This window comes from Oncorhynchus masou, unplaced genomic scaffold (assembly GCF_036934945.1).
Source record: "Oncorhynchus masou masou isolate Uvic2021 unplaced genomic scaffold, UVic_Omas_1.1 unplaced_scaffold_2424, whole genome shotgun sequence".
NCBI lineage: Eukaryota > Metazoa > Chordata > Actinopteri > Salmoniformes > Salmonidae > Oncorhynchus > Oncorhynchus masou.
Window position 1 is genome coordinate 639 of NW_027008878.1, and position 19,362 is coordinate 20,000.

Sequence of the window (19,362 nt, forward strand, 5' to 3'; positions counted from 1 at the left end):
CACTACTTTTGAGACCAAATGCTTCCCTATTCCCTGTATAGTGCACTACTTTTGAGACCAAATGCTTCCCTATTCCCTGTATAGTGCACTATAGTTGCCCAGGTCACATAGGGTGTCATTTATTAGCCTATCCTGTCTGGTTGCCAGTCTCTCTCTTCTTAGGTCACCATGTCCTTATCAACACTATGTTGAATGAGCTGCTGTGTCTCTCAGTCATCTGTCATTTAATCCCCCCCCTCAGGATTGGAACCGTACGTGGCACGTGGGTAACCCAGATCTGACCCAGTGCTTTCAGAACACAGTGCTGGTATGGGTCCCCTGTCTCTACCTCTGGGTCTGTGCCCCGATCTATTTCCTGTACCTCAAAAGCCACGACCGGGGCTACATATGCATGACCCACCTCAACAGAGCCAAAACCGTGAGTCCAGGGGGGTGTGTGTGTGTGTGTGTGTGTGTGTGTGTGTGTGTGTGTGTGTGTGTGTGTGTGTGTGTGTGTGTGTTTTTATAGGGAGAGTCTGGGGTGGTGGGTGTGTGTGTGTGTGTGTGTGTGTGTTTATAGGGAGAGTGTGTGTGTGTGTGTGTGTGTGTGAGCGTTTATAGGGAGAGTCTGGGGTGGTGGGTGGGTGTGTGTGTGTGTGTGTGTGTGTTTATAGGAAGAGTCTGGGGTGGTGGTGTGTGTAGGTGTCCATGTGTTTCTGCATGTGTCTGTGTGATCTGTGTTTCCTGTGTTATCTGTGTCTGCCTGTCTCCACGGTTCTTACAATGAGATAAGACCAGCATCCCGGAGTTGCCTCTTCACTGTTGACGTTGAGACGGGTGTTTTGCGGGTACTATTTAATGAAGCTGCCAGTTGAGGACTTGTGAGGCGTCTGTTTCTCAAACTAGACACTCTAATGTACTTGTCCTCTTACTCAGTTGTGCACCGGGGCCTCCCACTCCTCTTTCTATTCTGGTTAGAGCCAGTTTGTGCTGTTCTGTGAAGGGAGTAGTACACAGCATTGTACGAGATCTTCAGTTTCTTGGCAATTTCTCGCATGGAAATAGCCTTAATTTCTCAGAACAAGTATAGACTGACAAGTTTCAGAAGAAAGTTCTTTGTTTCTGGCCATTTTGAGCCTGTAATCGAACCCTCAAATGCTGATGCTCCAGATACTCAACGAGTCTAAAGAAGGGCCAGTTTTATTGCTACTTTAATCAGGACAACAGTTTTCAGGTGTAATAACATAATTGCAATAGGGTTTTCTAATGATCAATTAGTCTTTTAAAATGATAAACTTGGATTAGCTAACACAACGTACCATTGGAACACAGGAGTGATGGTTGCTGATAATGGGTCTCTGTTCGATCCAGAGTGACTTCTTAAACTAGAATTTACCTCTCCACTATCTCCTCCCTACACTAGTAGGATATATACATCACTACCACTATCTCCTCCCTACACTAGTAGGAGATATATCACTACCACTATCTCCTCCCTACACTAGTAGGAGATATCCATGGTTGCTGATAATGGGCCTCTGTACCCATATGTAGATATTCCATAAAAAATAATCCGCTTCCAGCTACAATAGTCATTTACAACATTAACAATGTCGACACTGTATTTCTGATCAATTTGAAGTTATTTTAACGGACAAAAAATGTGCTTTTCTTTCAAAAACAAGGACATTTCTAAGTGACCCCAAACTTTTGAACGGTAGTGTATATAGCAAGACATTTTTTCTCTGAACAACCAAAGAAACATATATAGGAAGCTAACACTCTCTCTCTCTGAACAACCAGAGAAACATATATAGCAAGCTAACTCTCTCTCTCTCTCTCTCTGAACAACCAGAGAAACATATATAGCAAGCGAACACTCTCTCTCTCTCTCTCTCTCTCTCTGAACAACCAAAGAAACATATATAGCAAGCTAACACTCTCTCTCTCTGAACAAGCAGAGAAACATATATAGCAAGCTAACACTCTCTCTCTCTGAACAACCAGAGAAACATATATAGCAAGCTAACACTCTCTCTCTCTGAACAACCAGAGAAACATATATAGCAAGCTAACACTCTCTCTCTGAACAACCAGAGAAACATGTATAGCAAGCTAACACTCTCTCTCTGAACAACCAGAGAAACATATATAGCAAGCTAACACTCTCTCTCTCTCTGAACAACCAGAGAAACATATATAGCAAGCTAACACTCTCTCTCTCTCTCTCTGAACAACCAGAGAAACATGTATAGCAAGCTAACACTCTCTCTCTCTCTCTCTGAACAACCAGAGAAACATATATAGCAGGCTAACACTCTCTCTCTCTGAACAACCAGAGAAACATATATAGCAAGCTAACACTCTCTCTCTCTGAACAACCAGAGAAACATATTTAGCAAGCTAACACTCTCTCTCTCTGAACAACCAGAGAAACATATATAGCAAGCTAACACTCTCTCTCTCTGAACAACCAGAGAAACATATATAGCAAGCTAACACTCTCTCTCTGAACAACCAGAGAAACATGTATAGCAAGCTAACACTCTCTCTCTCTGAACAACCAGAGAAACATATATAGCAAGCTAACACTCTCTCTCTGAACAACCAGAGAAACATGTATAGCAAGCTAACACTCTCTCTCTGAACAACCAGAGAAACATATATAGCAAGCTAACACACTCTCTCTCTCTGAACAACCAGAGAAACATGTATAGCAAGCTAACACTCTCTCTCTCTCTCTCTCTGAACAACCAGAGAAACATATATAGCAGGCTAACACTCTCTCTCTCTGAACAACCAGAGAAACATGTATAGCAAGCTAACACAGTCTCTCTCTGGACATCCAGGAGAGTCAGGGTAGCCTAGTGGTTAGAGCGTTGGACTAGTACCCAAAAGGTTGCAAGTTCAAACCTAACTAAATAAAAAAATAAAGGTAAAATAAAGTAAAAAAATAAACATTTCAGAACAGTCTCTCTCTGAACAACCAGGAGAGTCATTTCAGAACAGTCTCTCTCTGAACAACCAGGAGAGTCATTTCAGAACAGTCTCTCTCTGAACAACCAGGAGAGTCATTTCAGAACAGTCTCTCTCTGAACAACCAGGAGAGTCATTTCAGAACAGTCTCTCTCTGAACAACCAGGAGTCATTTCAGAACAGTCTCGCTGAACAACCAGGAGAGTCATTTCAGAACAGTCTCTCTCTGAACAACCAGGAGAGTCATTTCAGAACAGTCTCTCTCTGAACAACCAGGAGAGTCATTTCAGAACAGTTTCTCTCTGAACAACCAGGAGAGTCATTTCAGAACAGTCTCTCTCTGAACAACCAGGAGAGTCATTTCAGAACAGTCTCTCTCTGAACAACCAGGAGAGTCATTTCAGAACAGTCTCTCTCTGAACAACCAGGAGAGTCATTTCAGAACAGTCTCTCTCTGAACAACCAGGAGAGTCATTTCAGAACAGTCTCTCTGAACATCCAGGAGAGTCATTTCAGAACAGTCTCTCTCTGAACATCCAGGAGAGTCATTTCAGAACAGTCTCTCTCTGAACAACCAGGAGAGTCATTTCAGAACAGTCTCTCTCTGAACAACCAGGAGAGTCATTTCAGAACTCAGGCTTCTCTGTGTGGTAGAGTGTCTGACAAGACAATATCCTGACACACACCTCATTAAAATATCCCATTTCCTCTTCCTTCATCTGCAACCCAAATGGTTCCTTATTTCACGCACTACCCCTAGGGCCCTGGCCAGAAAGGCTCTGGGCAAAAGTAGTGAGGAATGAGTATCCTAGAGTAGCAATAACATCCTAGATGCCTCCTGCTGTTGTGCCACTTAAACTTGACCCCTCAGCTGCTCCAGGGTCACTGCCCTGCGGTCGGCCGGCTGGCGAGGTTGCGTGTGTGTGTGTGTGTGTGTGTGTGTGTGTGTGTGTGTGTGTGTGTGTGTGTGTGTGTGTGTGTGTGTGTGTGTGTGTTTGGGTGCATGTGTTTCTCCGGGAATGGGGTTTGAGGCAAAATATGAATTTCCATGATCTGAAAATGCACAATAAAGTCTTCTTCCTGCTCTCCTCTCATCCTCTCCTCCAGGCAGTAGGTTTTCTCCTGTGGATCGTCTGCTGGGCAGATGTGTTTTACTCTTTCTGGGAAAGAAGCCAACATGACAGCGGTGCCCCCTCCTCCACCCAGGCACCTGTTTATCTGGTTAGCCCCACCATGCTCGGCATCACTATGGTAACAACCAACACTGTTTATCTGGTTAGCCCCACCATGCTCGGCATCACTATGGTAAAACAACCAACGCTGTTTATCTGGTTAGCCCCACCATGCTCGGCATCACTATGGTAACAACCAACACTGTTTATCTGGTTAGTCCCACCATGCTCGGCATCACTATGGTAACAACCAACGCTGTTTATCTGGTTAGCCCCACCATGCTCGGCATCACTATGGTAACAACCAACACTGTTTATCTGGTTAGCCCCACCATGCTCGGCATCACTATGGTAACAACCAACGCTGTTTATCTGGTTAGCCCCACCATGCTCGGCATCACTATGGTAACAACCAACACTGTTTATCTGGTTAGCCCCACCATGCTCGGCATCACTATGGTAACAACCAACACTGTTTATCTGGTTAGCCCCACCATGCTCGGCATCACTATGGTAACAACCAACACTGTTTATCTGGTTAGCCCCACCATGCTCGGCATCACTATGGTAACAACCAACGCTGTTTATCTGGTTAGCCCCACCATGCTCGGCATCACTATGGTAACAACCAACGCTGTTTATCTGGTTAGCCCCACCATGCTCGGCATCACTATGGTAACAACCAACGCTGTTTATCTGGTTAGCCCCACCATGCTCGGCATCACTATGGTAACAACCAACGCTGTTTATCTGGTTAGCCCCACCATGCTCGGCATCACTATGGTAACAACCAACGCTGTTTATCTGGTTAGCCCCACCATGCTCGGCATCACTATGGTAACAACCAACGCTGTTTATCTGGTTAGCCCCACCATGCTCGGCATCACTATGGTAACAACCAACGCTGTTTATCTGGTTAGCCCCACCATGCTCGGCATCACTATGGTAACAACCAACGCTGTTTATCTGGTTAGCCCCACCATGCTCGGCATCACTATGGTAACAACCAACGCTGTTTATCTGGTTAGCCCCACCATGCTCGGCATCACTATGGTAACAACCAACGCTGTTTATCTGGTTAGCCCCACCATGCTCGGCATCACTATGGTAACAACCAACGCTGTTTATCTGGTTAGCCCCACCATGCTCGGCATCACTATGGTAACAACCAACGCTGTTTACCTGGTTAGCCCCACCATGCTCGGCATCACTATGGTAAAAACCAACACTGTTTATCTGGTTAGCCCCACCATGCTCGGCATCACTATGGTAACAACCAACACTGTTTATCTGGTAAACCCCACCATGCTCGGCATCACTATGGTAAAAACCAACACTGTTTATCTGGTTAGCTCCACCATGCCCGGCATCACGATGGTAACAACCAACACTGTGGGCTGGATCAAAAGGGTCTTAGCTGGGGGGGGAGTGGTCGGCCTGTAAGGTTCTTAGCTGGGAGGGGAGTGGTCGGCCTGTAAGGTTCTTAGCTGCGGGGGAGTGGTCGGCCTGTAAGGTTCTTAGCTGAGGGGAGTGGTGGGCCTGTAAGGTTCTTAGCTGGGAGGGGAGTGGTCGGCCTGTAAGGTTCTTAGCTGGGAGGGGAGTGGTCGGCCTGTAAGGTTCTTAGCTGGGGAGTGGTCGGCCTGTAAGGTTCTTAGCTGCGGGGGAGTGGTCGGCCTGTAAGGTTCTTAGCTGAGGGGAGTGGTCGGCCTGTAAGGGTCTTAGCTGGGAGGGATGTGGTCGGCCTGTAAGGGTCTTAGCTGAGGGGGAGTGGTCGGCCTGTAAGGGTCTTAGCTGGGGGGAGTGGTCGGCCTGTAAGGGTCTTAGCTGGGGGAGTGGTCGGCCTGTAAGGGTCTTAGCTGGGGGGAGTGGTCGGCCTGTAAGGGTCTTAGCTGGGGGGAGTGGTCTGCCTGTAAGGGTCTTAGCTGAGGGGAGTGGTCGGCCTGTAAGGGTCTTAGCTGGGAGGGGGGAGTGGTCGGCCTGTAAGGGTCTTAGCTGGGAGGGGGGAGTGGTCGGCCTGTAAGGGTCTGAGCTGAGGGTAGTGGTCGGCCTGTAAGGGTCTTAGCTGGGAGGGGGGGGAGTGGTCGGCCTGTAAGGGTCTTAGCTGAGGGGAGGGGTCGGCCTGTAAGGGTCTTAGCTGGGGGGGAGTGGTCGGCCTGTAAGGGTCTTAGCTGAGGGGAGTGGTCAGCCTGTAAGGGTCTTAGCTGAGGGGGGGGGGGGGGGGAGTGGTGTAGCTACAGTACCCAGTATCTAGTGATTCAGTATAATACTGTCTACCAGTATCTAGTGATTCAGTGTAATACTGTCTACCAGTATCTAGTGATTCAGTATAATACTGTCTACCAGTACCCAGTATCTAGTGATTCAATATAATAGTGTCTACCAGTACCCAGTATCTAGTGATTCAATATAATACTGTCTACCAGTACCCAGTATCTAGTGATTCAATATAATACTGTCTACCAGTATCTAGTGATTCAGTATAATACTGTCTACCAGTACCCAGTATCTAGTGATTCACTATAATACTGTCTACCAGTATCTAGTGATTCAGTATAATACTGTCTACCAGTACCCAGTATCTAGTGATTCAATATAATAGTGTCTACCAGTACCCAGTATCTAGTGATTCAGTATAGTACTGTCTACCAGTACCCAGTATCTAGTGATTCACTATAATACTGTCTACCAGTATCTAGTGATTCAGTATAATACTGTCTACCAGTATCTAGTGATTCAGTATAATACTGTCTACCAGTATCTAGTGATTCAGTATAATACTGTCTACCAGTATCTAGTGATTCAGTATAATACTGTCTACCAGTATCTAGTGATTCAGTATAATACTGTCTACCAGTATCTAGTGATTCTGTATAATACTGTCTACCAGTACCCAGTATCTAGTGATTCAGTATAGTACTGTCTACCAGTATCTAGTGATTCAGTATAATACTGTCTACCAGTACCCAGTATCTAGTGATTCAGTATAATACTGTCTACCAGTATCTAGTGATTCAGTATAATACTGTCTACCAGTATCTAGTGATTCAGTATAATACTGTCTACCAGTATCTAGTGATTCAGTATAATACTGTCTACCAGTACCCAGTATCTAGTGATTCAGTGTAATACTGCCTACCAGTATCTAGTGATTCAATATAATACTGTCTACCAGTATCTAGTGATTCAATATAATACTGTCTACCAGTACCCAGTATCTAGTGATTCAGTGTAATACTGTCTACCAGTATCTAGTGATTCAATATAATACTGTGTCAACCAGTACCCAGTATCTAGTGATTCAATATAATACTGTCTACCAGTACCCAGTATCTAGTGATTCAGTATAATACTGTGTCTACCAGTATCTAGTGATTCAATATAATACTGTCTACCAGTATCTAGTGATTCAATATAATACTGTCTACCAGTATCTAGTGATTCAATATAATACTGTCTACCAGTACCCAGTATCTAGTGATTCAGTATAATACTGTCTACCAGTACCCAGTATCTAGTGATTCAGTGTAATACTGTCTACCAGTATCTAGTGATTCAGTATAATACTGTCTACCAGTATCTAGTGATTCAATATAATACTGTCTACCAGTATCTAGTGATTCAATATAATACTGTCTACCAGTACCCAGTATCTAGTGATTCAGTATAATACTGTCTACCAGTACCCAGTATCTAGTGATTCAGTATAATACTGTGTCTACCAGTATCTAGTGATTCAATATAATACTGTCTACCAGTATCTAGTGATTCAGTATAATACTGTCTACCAGTATCTAGTGATTCAGTATAATACTGTCTACCAGTATCTAGTCGTTCAGTATAATACGGTCTACCAGTATCTAGTGATTCAGTATAATACTGTCTACCAGTACCCAGTATCTAGATATTCAGTATAATACTGTCTACCAGTATCTAGTGATACAGTATAATACTGTCTACCAGTACCCAGTATCTAGTGATTCAGTATAATACTGTCTACCAGTATCTAGTGATTCAGTATAATACTGTCTACCAGTACCTAGTGATTCAATATAGTACTGTCTACCAGTACCCAGTATCTAGTGATTCAGTATAGTACTGTCTACCAGTATCTAGTGATTCAGTATTATACTGTCTACCAGTATCTAGTGATTCAGTATAATACTGTCTACCAGTACCCAGTATCTAGTGATTCAATATAATACTGTCTACCAGTACCCAGTATCTAGTGATTCAGTATAATACTGTCTACCAGTACCCAGTATCTAGTGATTCTGTATAATACTGTCTACCAGTACCCAGTATCTAGTGATACAGTATAATACTGTCTACCAGTATCTAGTGATTCAGTATAATACTGTCTACCAGTATCTAGTGATTCAATATAATACTGTCTACCAGTATCTAGTGATTCAGTATAATACTGTCTACCAGTACCCAGTACCTAGTGATTCAGTATAATACTGTCTACCAGTATCTAGTGATTCAGTATAATACTGTCTACCAGTATCTAGTGATTCAGTATAATACTGTCTACCAGTACCCAGTATCTAGTGATTCAGTATAATACTGTCTACCAGTATCTAGTGATTCAGTATAATACTGTCTACCAGTACCCAGTATCTAGTGATTCAATATAATACTGTCTACCAGTACCCAGTATCTAGTGATTCTGTATAATACTGTCTACCAGTACCCAGTATCTAGTGATACAGTATAATACTGTCTACCAGTATCTAGTGATTCAGTATAATACTGTCTACCAGTATCTAGTGATTCAGTATAATACTGTCTACCAGTATCTAGTGATTCAATATAATACTGTCTACCAGTATCTAGTGATTCAGTATAATACTGTCTACCAGTACCCAGTACCTAGTGATTCAGTATAATACTGTCTACCAGTATCTAGTGATTCAGTATAATACTGTCTACCAGTATCTAGTGATTCAGTATAATACTGTCTACCAGTACCCAGTATCTAGTGATTCAGTATAATACTGTCTACCAGTACCCAGTATCTAGTGATTCAATATAATACTGTCTACCAGTACCCAGTATCTAGTTATTCAGTATAGTACTGTCTACCAGTATCTAGTGATTCAGTATAATACTGTCTACCAGTATCTAGTGATTCAATATAATACTGTCTACCAGTACCCAGTATCTAGTGATTCAGTATTGTACTGTCTACCAGTATCTAGTGATTCAGTATAGTACTGTCTACCAGTATCTAGTGATTCAGTATAATACTGTCTACCAGTATCTAGTGATTCAGTATAATACTGTCTACCAGTATCTAGTGATTCAATATAATACTGTCTACCAGTATCTAGTGATTCAATATAATACTGTCTACCAGTACCCAGTATCTAGTGATTCAGTATAATACTGTCTACCAGTATCTAGTGATTCAATATAATACTGTCTACCAGTACCCAGTATCTAGTGATTCAATATAATACTGTCTACCAGTATCTAGTGATTCAATATAATACTGTGTCTACCAGTATCTAGTGATTCAGTATAATACTGTCTACCAGTACCCAGTATCTAGTGATTCAATATAAAACTGTCTACCAGTATCTAGTGATTCAGTATAATACTGTCTACCAGTACCCAGTATCTAGTGATTCAGTATAGTACTGTCTACCAGTATCTAGTGATTCAGTATAATACTGTCTACCAGTACCCAGTATCTAGTGATTCAGTATAGTACTGTCTACCAGTACCCAGTATCTAGTGATTCAGTATAATACTGTCTACCAGTATCTAGCGATTCAGTATAATACTGTCTACCAGTATCTAGTGATTCAATATAATACTGTCTACCAGTACCCAGTACCTAGTGATTCAGTATAATGCTGTCTACCAGTATCTAGTGATTCAATATAATACTGTCTACCAGTACCCAGTATCTAGTGATTCAATATAATACTGTCTACCAGTATCTAGTGATTCAGTATAATACTGTCTACCAGTATCTAGTGATTCAATATAATACTGTCTACCAGTACCCAGTATCTAGTGATTCAGTATAATACTGTCTACCAGTATCTAGTGATTCAGTATAATACTGTCTACCAGTATCTAGTGATTCAGTATAATACTGTCTACCAGTATCTAGTGATTCAGTATAATACTGTCTACCAGTACCCAGTATCTAGTGATTCAGTATAATACTGTCTACCAGTACCCAGTATCTAGTGATTCAGTATAATACTGTCTACCAGTATCTAGTGATTCAATATAATACTGTCTACCAGTATCTAGTGATTCAATATAATACTGTCTACCAGTATCTAGTGATTCAGTATAATACTGTCTACCAGTACCCAGTATCTAGTGATTCAGTATAGTACTGTCTACCAGTATCTAGTGATTCAGTATAATACTGTCTACCAGTATCTAGTGATTCAGTATAATACTGTCTACCAGTATCTAGTGATTCAGTATAATACTGTCTACCAGTATCTAGTGATTCAGTATAATACTGTCTACCAGTATCTAGTGATTCAGTATAATACTGTCTACCAGTATCTAGTGATTCACTATAATACTGTCTACCAGTATCTAGTGATTCAGTATAATACTGTCTACCAGTATCTAGTGATTCACTATAATACTGTCTACCAGTATCTAGTGATTCAGTATAATACTGTCTACCAGTATCTAGTGATTCAATATAATACTGTCTACCAGTATCTAGTGATTCAGTATAATACTGTCTACCAGTATCTAGTGATTCAATATAATACTGTCTACCAGTACCCAGTATCTAGTGATTCAGTATAATACTGTCTACCAGTATCTAGTGATTCAGTATAATACTGTCTACCAGTACCCAGTATCTAGTGATTCAATATAATACTGTCTACCAGTACCCAGTATCTAGTGATTCAATATAATACTGTCTACCAGTATCTACTGATTCAATATAATACTGTCTACCAGTACCCAGTATCTAGTGATTCAGTATAATACTGTCTACCAGTATCTAGTGATTCAATATAATACTGTCTACCAGTATCTAGTGATTCAGTATAATACTGTCTACCAGTACCCAGTATCTAGTGATTCAGTATAATACTGTCTACCAGTACCCAGTATCTAGTGATTCAATATAATACTGTCTACCAGTATCTAGTGATTCAATATAATACTGTCTACCAGTATCTAGTGATTCAGTATAATACTGTCTACCAGTATCTAGTGATTCAGTATAATACTGTCTACCAGTACCCAGTATCTAGTGATTCAGTATAATACTGTCTACCAGTATCTAGTGATTCAATATAATACTGTCTACCAGTATCTAGTGATTCAGTATAATAATGTCTACCAGTACCCAGTATCTAGTGATTCAGTATAATACTGTCTACCAGTATCTAGTGATTCACTATAATACTGTCTACCAGTATCTAGTGATTCAGTATAATACTGTCTACCAGTACCAGTATCTAGTGATTCACTATAATACTGTCTACCAGTATCTAGTGATTCAGTATAATACTGTCTACCAGTACCCAGTATCTAGTGATTCAATATAATACTGTCTACCAGTACCCAGTATCTAGTGATTCAATATAATACTGTCTACCAGTACCCAGTATCTAGTGATTCAGTATAATACTGTCTACCAGTACCCAGTATCTAGTGATTCAATATAATACTGTCTACCAGTATCTAGTGATTCAATATAATACTGTCTACCAGTACCCAGTATCTAGTGATTCAATATAATACTGTCTACCAGTATCTAGTGATTCAGTATAATACTGTCTACCAGTATCTAGTGATTCAGTATAATACTGTCTACCAGTATCTAGTGATTCTGTATAATACTGTCTACCAGTACCCAGTATCTAGTGATTCAGTATAGTACTGTCTACCAGTATCTAGTGATTCAGTATAATACTGTCTACCAGTACCCAGTATCTAGTGATTCAGTATAATACTGTCTACCAGTATCTAGTGATTCAGTATAATACTGTCTACCAGTATCTAGTGATTCAGTATAATACTGTCTACCAGTATCTAGTGATTCAGTATAATACTGTCTACCAGTACCCAGTATCTAGTGATTCAGTGTAATACTGCCTACCAGTATCTAGTGATTCAATATAATACTGTCTACCAGTATCTAGTGATTCAATATAATACTGTCTACCAGTACCCAGTATCTAGTGATTCAGTGTAATACTGTCTACCAGTATCTAGTGATTCAATATAATACTGTGTCAACCAGTACCCAGTATCTAGTGATTCAATATAATACTGTCTACCAGTACCCAGTATCTAGTGATTCAGTATAATACTGTGTCTACCAGTATCTAGTGATTCAATATAATACTGTCTACCAGTATCTAGTGATTCAATATAATACTGTCTACCAGTATCTAGTGATTCAATATAATACTGTCTACCAGTACCCAGTATCTAGTGATTCAGTATAATACTGTCTACCAGTATCTAGCGATTCAGTATAATACTGTCTACCAGTATCTAATGATTCAATATAATACTGTCTACCAGTACCCAGTACCTAGTGATTCAGTATAATGCTGTCTACCAGTATCTAGTGATTCAATATAATACTGTCTACCAGTACCCAGTATCTAGTGATTCAATATAATACTGTCTACCAGTATCTAGTGATTCAGTATAATACTGTCTACCAGTATCTAGTGATTCAATATAATACTGTCTACCAGTACCCAGTATCTAGTGATTCAGTATAATACTGTCTACCAGTATCTAGTGATTCAGTATAATACTGTCTACCAGTATCTAGTGATTCAGTATAATACTGTCTACCAGTATCTAGTGATTCAGTATAATACTGTCTACCAGTACCCAGTATCTAGTGATTCAGTATAATACTGTCTACCAGTACCCAGTATCTAGTGATTCAGTATAATACTGTCTACCAGTATCTAGTGATTCAATATAATACTGTCTACCAGTATCTAGTGATTCAATATAATACTGTCTACCAGTATCTAGTGATTCAGTATAATACTGTCTACCAGTACCCAGTATCTAGTGATTCAGTATAGTACTGTCTACCAGTATCTAGTGATTCAGTATAATACTGTCTACCAGTATCTAGTGATTCAGTATAATACTGTCTACCAGTATCTAGTGATTCAGTATAATACTGTCTACCAGTATCTAGTGATTCAGTATAATACTGTCTACCAGTATCTAGTGATTCAGTATAATACTGTCTACCAGTATCTAGTGATTCACTATAATACTGTCTACCAGTATCTAGTGATTCAGTATAATACTGTCTACCAGTATCTAGTGATTCACTATAATACTGTCTACCAGTATCTAGTGATTCAGTATAATACTGTCTACCAGTATCTAGTGATTCAATATAATACTGTCTACCAGTATCTAGTGATTCAGTATAATACTGTCTACCAGTATCTAGTGATTCAATATAATACTGTCTACCAGTACCCAGTATCTAGTGATTCAGTATAATACTGTCTACCAGTATCTAGTGATTCAGTATAATACTGTCTACCAGTACCCAGTATCTAGTGATTCAATATAATACTGTCTACCAGTACCCAGTATCTAGTGATTCAATATAATACTGTCTACCAGTATCTACTGATTCAATATAATACTGTCTACCAGTACCCAGTATCTAGTGATTCAGTATAATACTGTCTACCAGTATCTAGTGATTCAATATAATACTGTCTACCAGTATCTAGTGATTCAGTATAATACTGTCTACCAGTACCCAGTATCTAGTGATTCAGTATAATACTGTCTACCAGTACCCAGTATCTAGTGATTCAATATAATACTGTCTACCAGTATCTAGTGATTCAATATAATACTGTCTACCAGTATCTAGTGATTCAGTATAATACTGTCTACCAGTATCTAGTGATTCAGTATAATACTGTCTACCAGTACCCAGTATCTAGTGATTCAGTATAATACTGTCTACCAGTATCTAGTGATTCAATATAATACTGTCTACCAGTATCTAGTGATTCAGTATAATAATGTCTACCAGTACCCAGTATCTAGTGATTCAGTATAATACTGTCTACCAGTATCTAGTGATTCAATATAATACTGTCTACCAGTATCTAGTGATTCAGTATAATACTGTCTACCAGTACCCAGTATCTAGTGATTCACTATAATACTGTCTACCAGTATCTAGTGATTCAGTATAATACTGTCTACCAGTACCCAGTATCTAGTGATTCAATATAATACTGTCTACCAGTACCCAGTATCTAGTGATTCAATATAATACTGTCTACCAGTACCCAGTATCTAGTGATTCAGTATAATACTGTCTACCAGTACCCAGTATCTAGTGATTCAATATAATACTGTCTACCAGTATCTAGTGATTCAATATAATACTGTCTACCAGTACCCAGTATCTAGTGATTCAATATAATACTGTCTACCAGTATCTACTGATTCAATATAATACTGTCTACCAGTACCCAGTATCTAGTGATTCAGTATAATACTGTCTACCAGTATCTAGTGATTCAATATTATACTGTCTACCAGTATCTAGTGATTCAGTATAATACTGTCTACCAGTACCCAGTATCTAGTGATTCAGTATAATACTGTCTACCAGTACCCAGTATCTAGTGATTCAATATAATACTGTCTACCAGTATCTAGTGATTCAATATAATACTGTCTACCAGTATCTAGTGATTCAGTATAATACTGTCTACCAGTATCTAGTGATTCAGTATAATACTGTCTACCAGTACCCAGTATCTAGTGATTCAGTATAATACTGTCTACCAGTATCTAGTGATTCAATATAATACTGTCTACCAGTATCTAGTGATTCAGTATAATAATGTCTACCAGTACCCAGTATCTAGTGATTCAGTATAATACTGTCTACCAGTATCTAGTGATTCAATATAATACTGTCTACCAGTATCTAGTGATTCAGTATAATACTGTCTACCAGTACCCAGTATCTAGTGATTCACTATAATACTGTCTACCAGTATCTAGTGATTCAGTATAATACTGTCTACCAGTACCCAGTATCTAGTGATTCAATATAATACTGTCTACCAGTACCCAGTATCTAGTGATTCAATATAATACTGTCTACCAGTACCCAGTATCTAGTGATTCAGTATAATACTGTCTACCAGTACCCAGTATCTAGTGATTCAATATAATACTGTCTACCAGTATCTAGTGATTCAATATAATACTGTCTACCAGTACCCAGTATCTAGTGATTCAATATAATACTGTCTACCAGTATCTAGTGATTCAGTATAATACTGTCTACCAGTATCTAGTGATTCAGTATAATACTGTCTACCAGTATCTAGTGATTCTGTATAATACTGTCTACCAGTACCCAGTATCTAGTGATTCAGTATAGTACTGTCTACCAGTATCTAGTGATTCAGTATAATACTGTCTACCAGTACCCAGTATCTAGTGATTCAGTATAATACTGTCTACCAGTATCTAGTGATTCAGTATAATACTGTCTACCAGTATCTAGTGATTCAGTATAATACTGTCTACCAGTATCTAGTGATTCAGTATAATACTGTCTACCAGTACCCAGTATCTAGTGATTCAGTGTAATACTGCCTACCAGTATCTAGTGATTCAATATAATACTGTCTACCAGTATCTAGTGATTCAATATAATACTGTCTACCAGTACCCAGTATCTAGTGATTCAGTGTAATACTGTCTACCAGTATCTAGTGATTCAATATAATACTGTGTCAACCAGTACCCAGTATCTAGTGATTCAATATAATACTGTCTACCAGTACCCAGTATCTAGTGATTCAGTATAATACTGTGTCTACCAGTATCTAGTGATTCAATATAATACTGTCTACCAGTATCTAGTGATTCAATATAATACTGTCTACCAGTATCTAGTGATTCAATGTAATACTGTCTACCAGTACCAGTATCTAGTGATTCAGTATAATACTGTCTACCAGTACCCAGTATCTAGTGATTCAGTGTAATACTGTCTACCAGTATCTAGTGATTCAGTATAATACTGTCTACCAGTATCTAGTGATTCAATATAATACTGTCTACCAGTATCTAGTGATTCAATATAATACTGTCTACCAGTACCCAGTATCTAGTGATTCAGTATAATACTGTCTACCAGTACCCAGTATCTAGTGATTCAGTATAATACTGTGTCTACCAGTATCTAGTGATTCAATATAATACTGTCTACCAGTATCTAGTGATTCAGTATAATACTGTCTACCAGTATCTAGTGATTCAGTATAATACTGTCTACCAGTATCTAGTCGTTCAGTATAATACGGTCTACCAGTATCTAGTGATTCAGTATAATACTGTCTACCAGTACCCAGTATCTAGTGATTCAGTATAATACTGTCTACCAGTATCTAGTGATTCAGTATAATACTGTCTACCAGTACCTAGTATCTAGTGATTCAGTATAATACTGTCTACCAGTATCTAGTGATTCAGTATAATACTGTGTCTACCAGTACCCAGTATCTAGTGATTCAATATAATACTGTCTACCAGTATCTAGTGATTCAGTATAATACTGTCTACCAGTACCCAGTATCTAGTGATTCAGTATAATACTGTCTACCAGTATCTAGTGATACAGTATAATACTGTCTACCAGTACCCAGTATCTAGTGATTCAGTATAATACTGTCTACCAGTATCTAGTGATTCAGTATAATACTGTCTACCAGTACCTAGTGATTCAATATAGTACTGTCTACCAGTACCCAGTATCTAGTGATTCAGTATAGTACTGTCTACCAGTATCTAGTGATTCAGTATTATACTGTCTACCAGTATCTAGTGATTCAGTATAATACTGTCTACCAGTACCCAGTATCTAGTGATTCAATACAATACTGTCTACCAGTACCCAGTATCTAGTGATTCAATACAATACTGTGTCTACCAGTATCTAGTGATTCAATATAATACTGTCTACCAGTATCTAGTGATTCAGTATAATACTGTCTACCAGTACCCAGTATCTAGTGATTCAATATAATACTGTCTACCAGTACCCAGTATCTAGTGATTCAGTATAATACTGTCTACCAGTACCCAGTATCTAGTGATTCTGTATAATACTGTCTACCAGTACCCAGTATCTAGTGATACAGTATAATACTGTCTACCAGTATCTAGTGATTCAGTATAATACTGTCTACCAGTATCTAGTGATTCAGTATAATACTGTCTACCAGTATCTAGTGATTCAATATAATACTGTCTACCAGTATCTAGTGATTCAGTATAATACTGTCTACCAGTACCCAGTACCTAGTGATTCAGTATAATACTGTCTACCAGTATCTAGTGATTCAGTATAATACTGTCTACCAGTATCTAGTGATTCAGTATAATACTGTCTACCAGTACCCAGTATCTAGTGATTCAGTATAATACTGTCTACCAGTACCCAGTATCTAGTGATTCAATATAATACTGTCTACCAGTACCCAGTATCTAGTTATTCAGTATAGTACTGTCTACCAGTATCTAGTGATTCAGTATAATACTGTCTACCAGTATCTAGTGATTCAATATAATACTGTCTACCAGTACCCAGTATCTAGTGATTCAGTATTGTACTGTCTACCAGTATCTAGTGATTCAGTATAGTACTGTCTACCAGTATCTAGTGATTCAGTATAATACTGTCTACCAGTATCTAGTGATTCAGTATAATACTGTCTACCAGTATCTAGTGATTCAAAATAATATTGTCTACCAGTATCTAGTGATTCAATATAATACTGTCTACCAGTACCCAGTATCTAGTGATTCAGTATAATACTGTCTACCAGTATCTAGTGATTCAATATAATAGTACCCAGTATCTAGTGATTCAATATAATACTGTCTACCAGTATCTAGTGATTCAATATAATACTGTGTCTACCAGTATCTAGTGATTCAGTATAATACTGTCTACCAGTATCTAGTGATTCAGTATTATACTGTCTACCAGTACCCAGTATCTAGTGATTCAATATAAAACTGTCTACCAGTATCTAGTGATTCAGTATAATACTGTCTACCAGTACCCAGTATCTAGTGATTCAGTATAGTACTGTCTACCAGTACCCAGTATCTAGTGAATCAGTATAATACTGTCTACCAGTATCTAGCGATTCAGTATAATACTGTCTACCAGTATCTAGTGATTCAATATAATACTGTCTACCAGTACCCAGTACCTAGTGATTCAGTATAATGCTGTCTACCAGTATCTAGTGATTCAATATAATACTGTCTACCAGTACCCAGTATCTAGTGATTCAGTATAATACTGTCTACCAGTATCTAGTGATTCAGTATAATACTGTCTAACAGTATCTAGTGATTCAGTATAATACTGTCTACCAGTATCTAGTGATTCAGTATAATACTGTCTACCAGTACCCAGTATCTAGTGATTCAGTATAATACTGTCTACCAGTACCCAGTATCTAGTGATTCAGTATAATACTGTCTACCAGTATCTAGTGATTCAATATAATACTGTCTACCAGTATCTAGTGATTCAATATAATACCGTCTACCAGTATCTAGTGATTCAGTATAATACTGTCTACCAGTACCCAGTATCTAGTGATTCAGTATAGTACTGTCTACCAGTATCTAGCGATTCAGTATAATACTGTCTACCAGTATCTAGTGATTCAATATAATACTGTCTACCAGTATCTAGTGATTCAATATAATACCGTCTACCAGTATCTAGTGATTCAGTATAATACTGTCTACCAGTATCTAGTGATTCAGTATAATACTGTCTACCAGTACCCAGTATCTACTGATTCAATATAATACTGTCTACCAGTATCTAGTGATTCAATATAATACTGTCTACCAGTATCTAGTGATTCAGTATAATACTGTCTACCAGTATCTAGTGATTCAGTATAATACTGTCTACCAGTATCTAGTGATTCAGTATAATACTGTCTACCAGTACCCAGTATCTAGTGATTCAGTATAATACTGTCTACCAGTATCTAGTGATTCAATATAATACTGTCTACCAGTATCTAGTGATTCAGTATAATACTGTCTACCAGTACCCAGTATCTAGTGATTCAGTATAATACTGTCTACCAGTATCTAGTGATTCAATATAATACTGTCTACCAGTATCTAGTGATTCAGTATAATACTGTCTACCAGT

The 19,362-nt window shown here is 38.8% G+C and overlaps 1 pseudogene; it reads left to right on the forward strand.

The window, feature by feature from the left end:
- Nucleotides 1-241: 241 nt before the first annotated feature.
- LOC135533518 (multidrug resistance-associated protein 1-like) overlaps nt 242-19,362 on the forward strand; it is a 59,298-nt pseudogene continuing 40,177 nt past the window's right edge.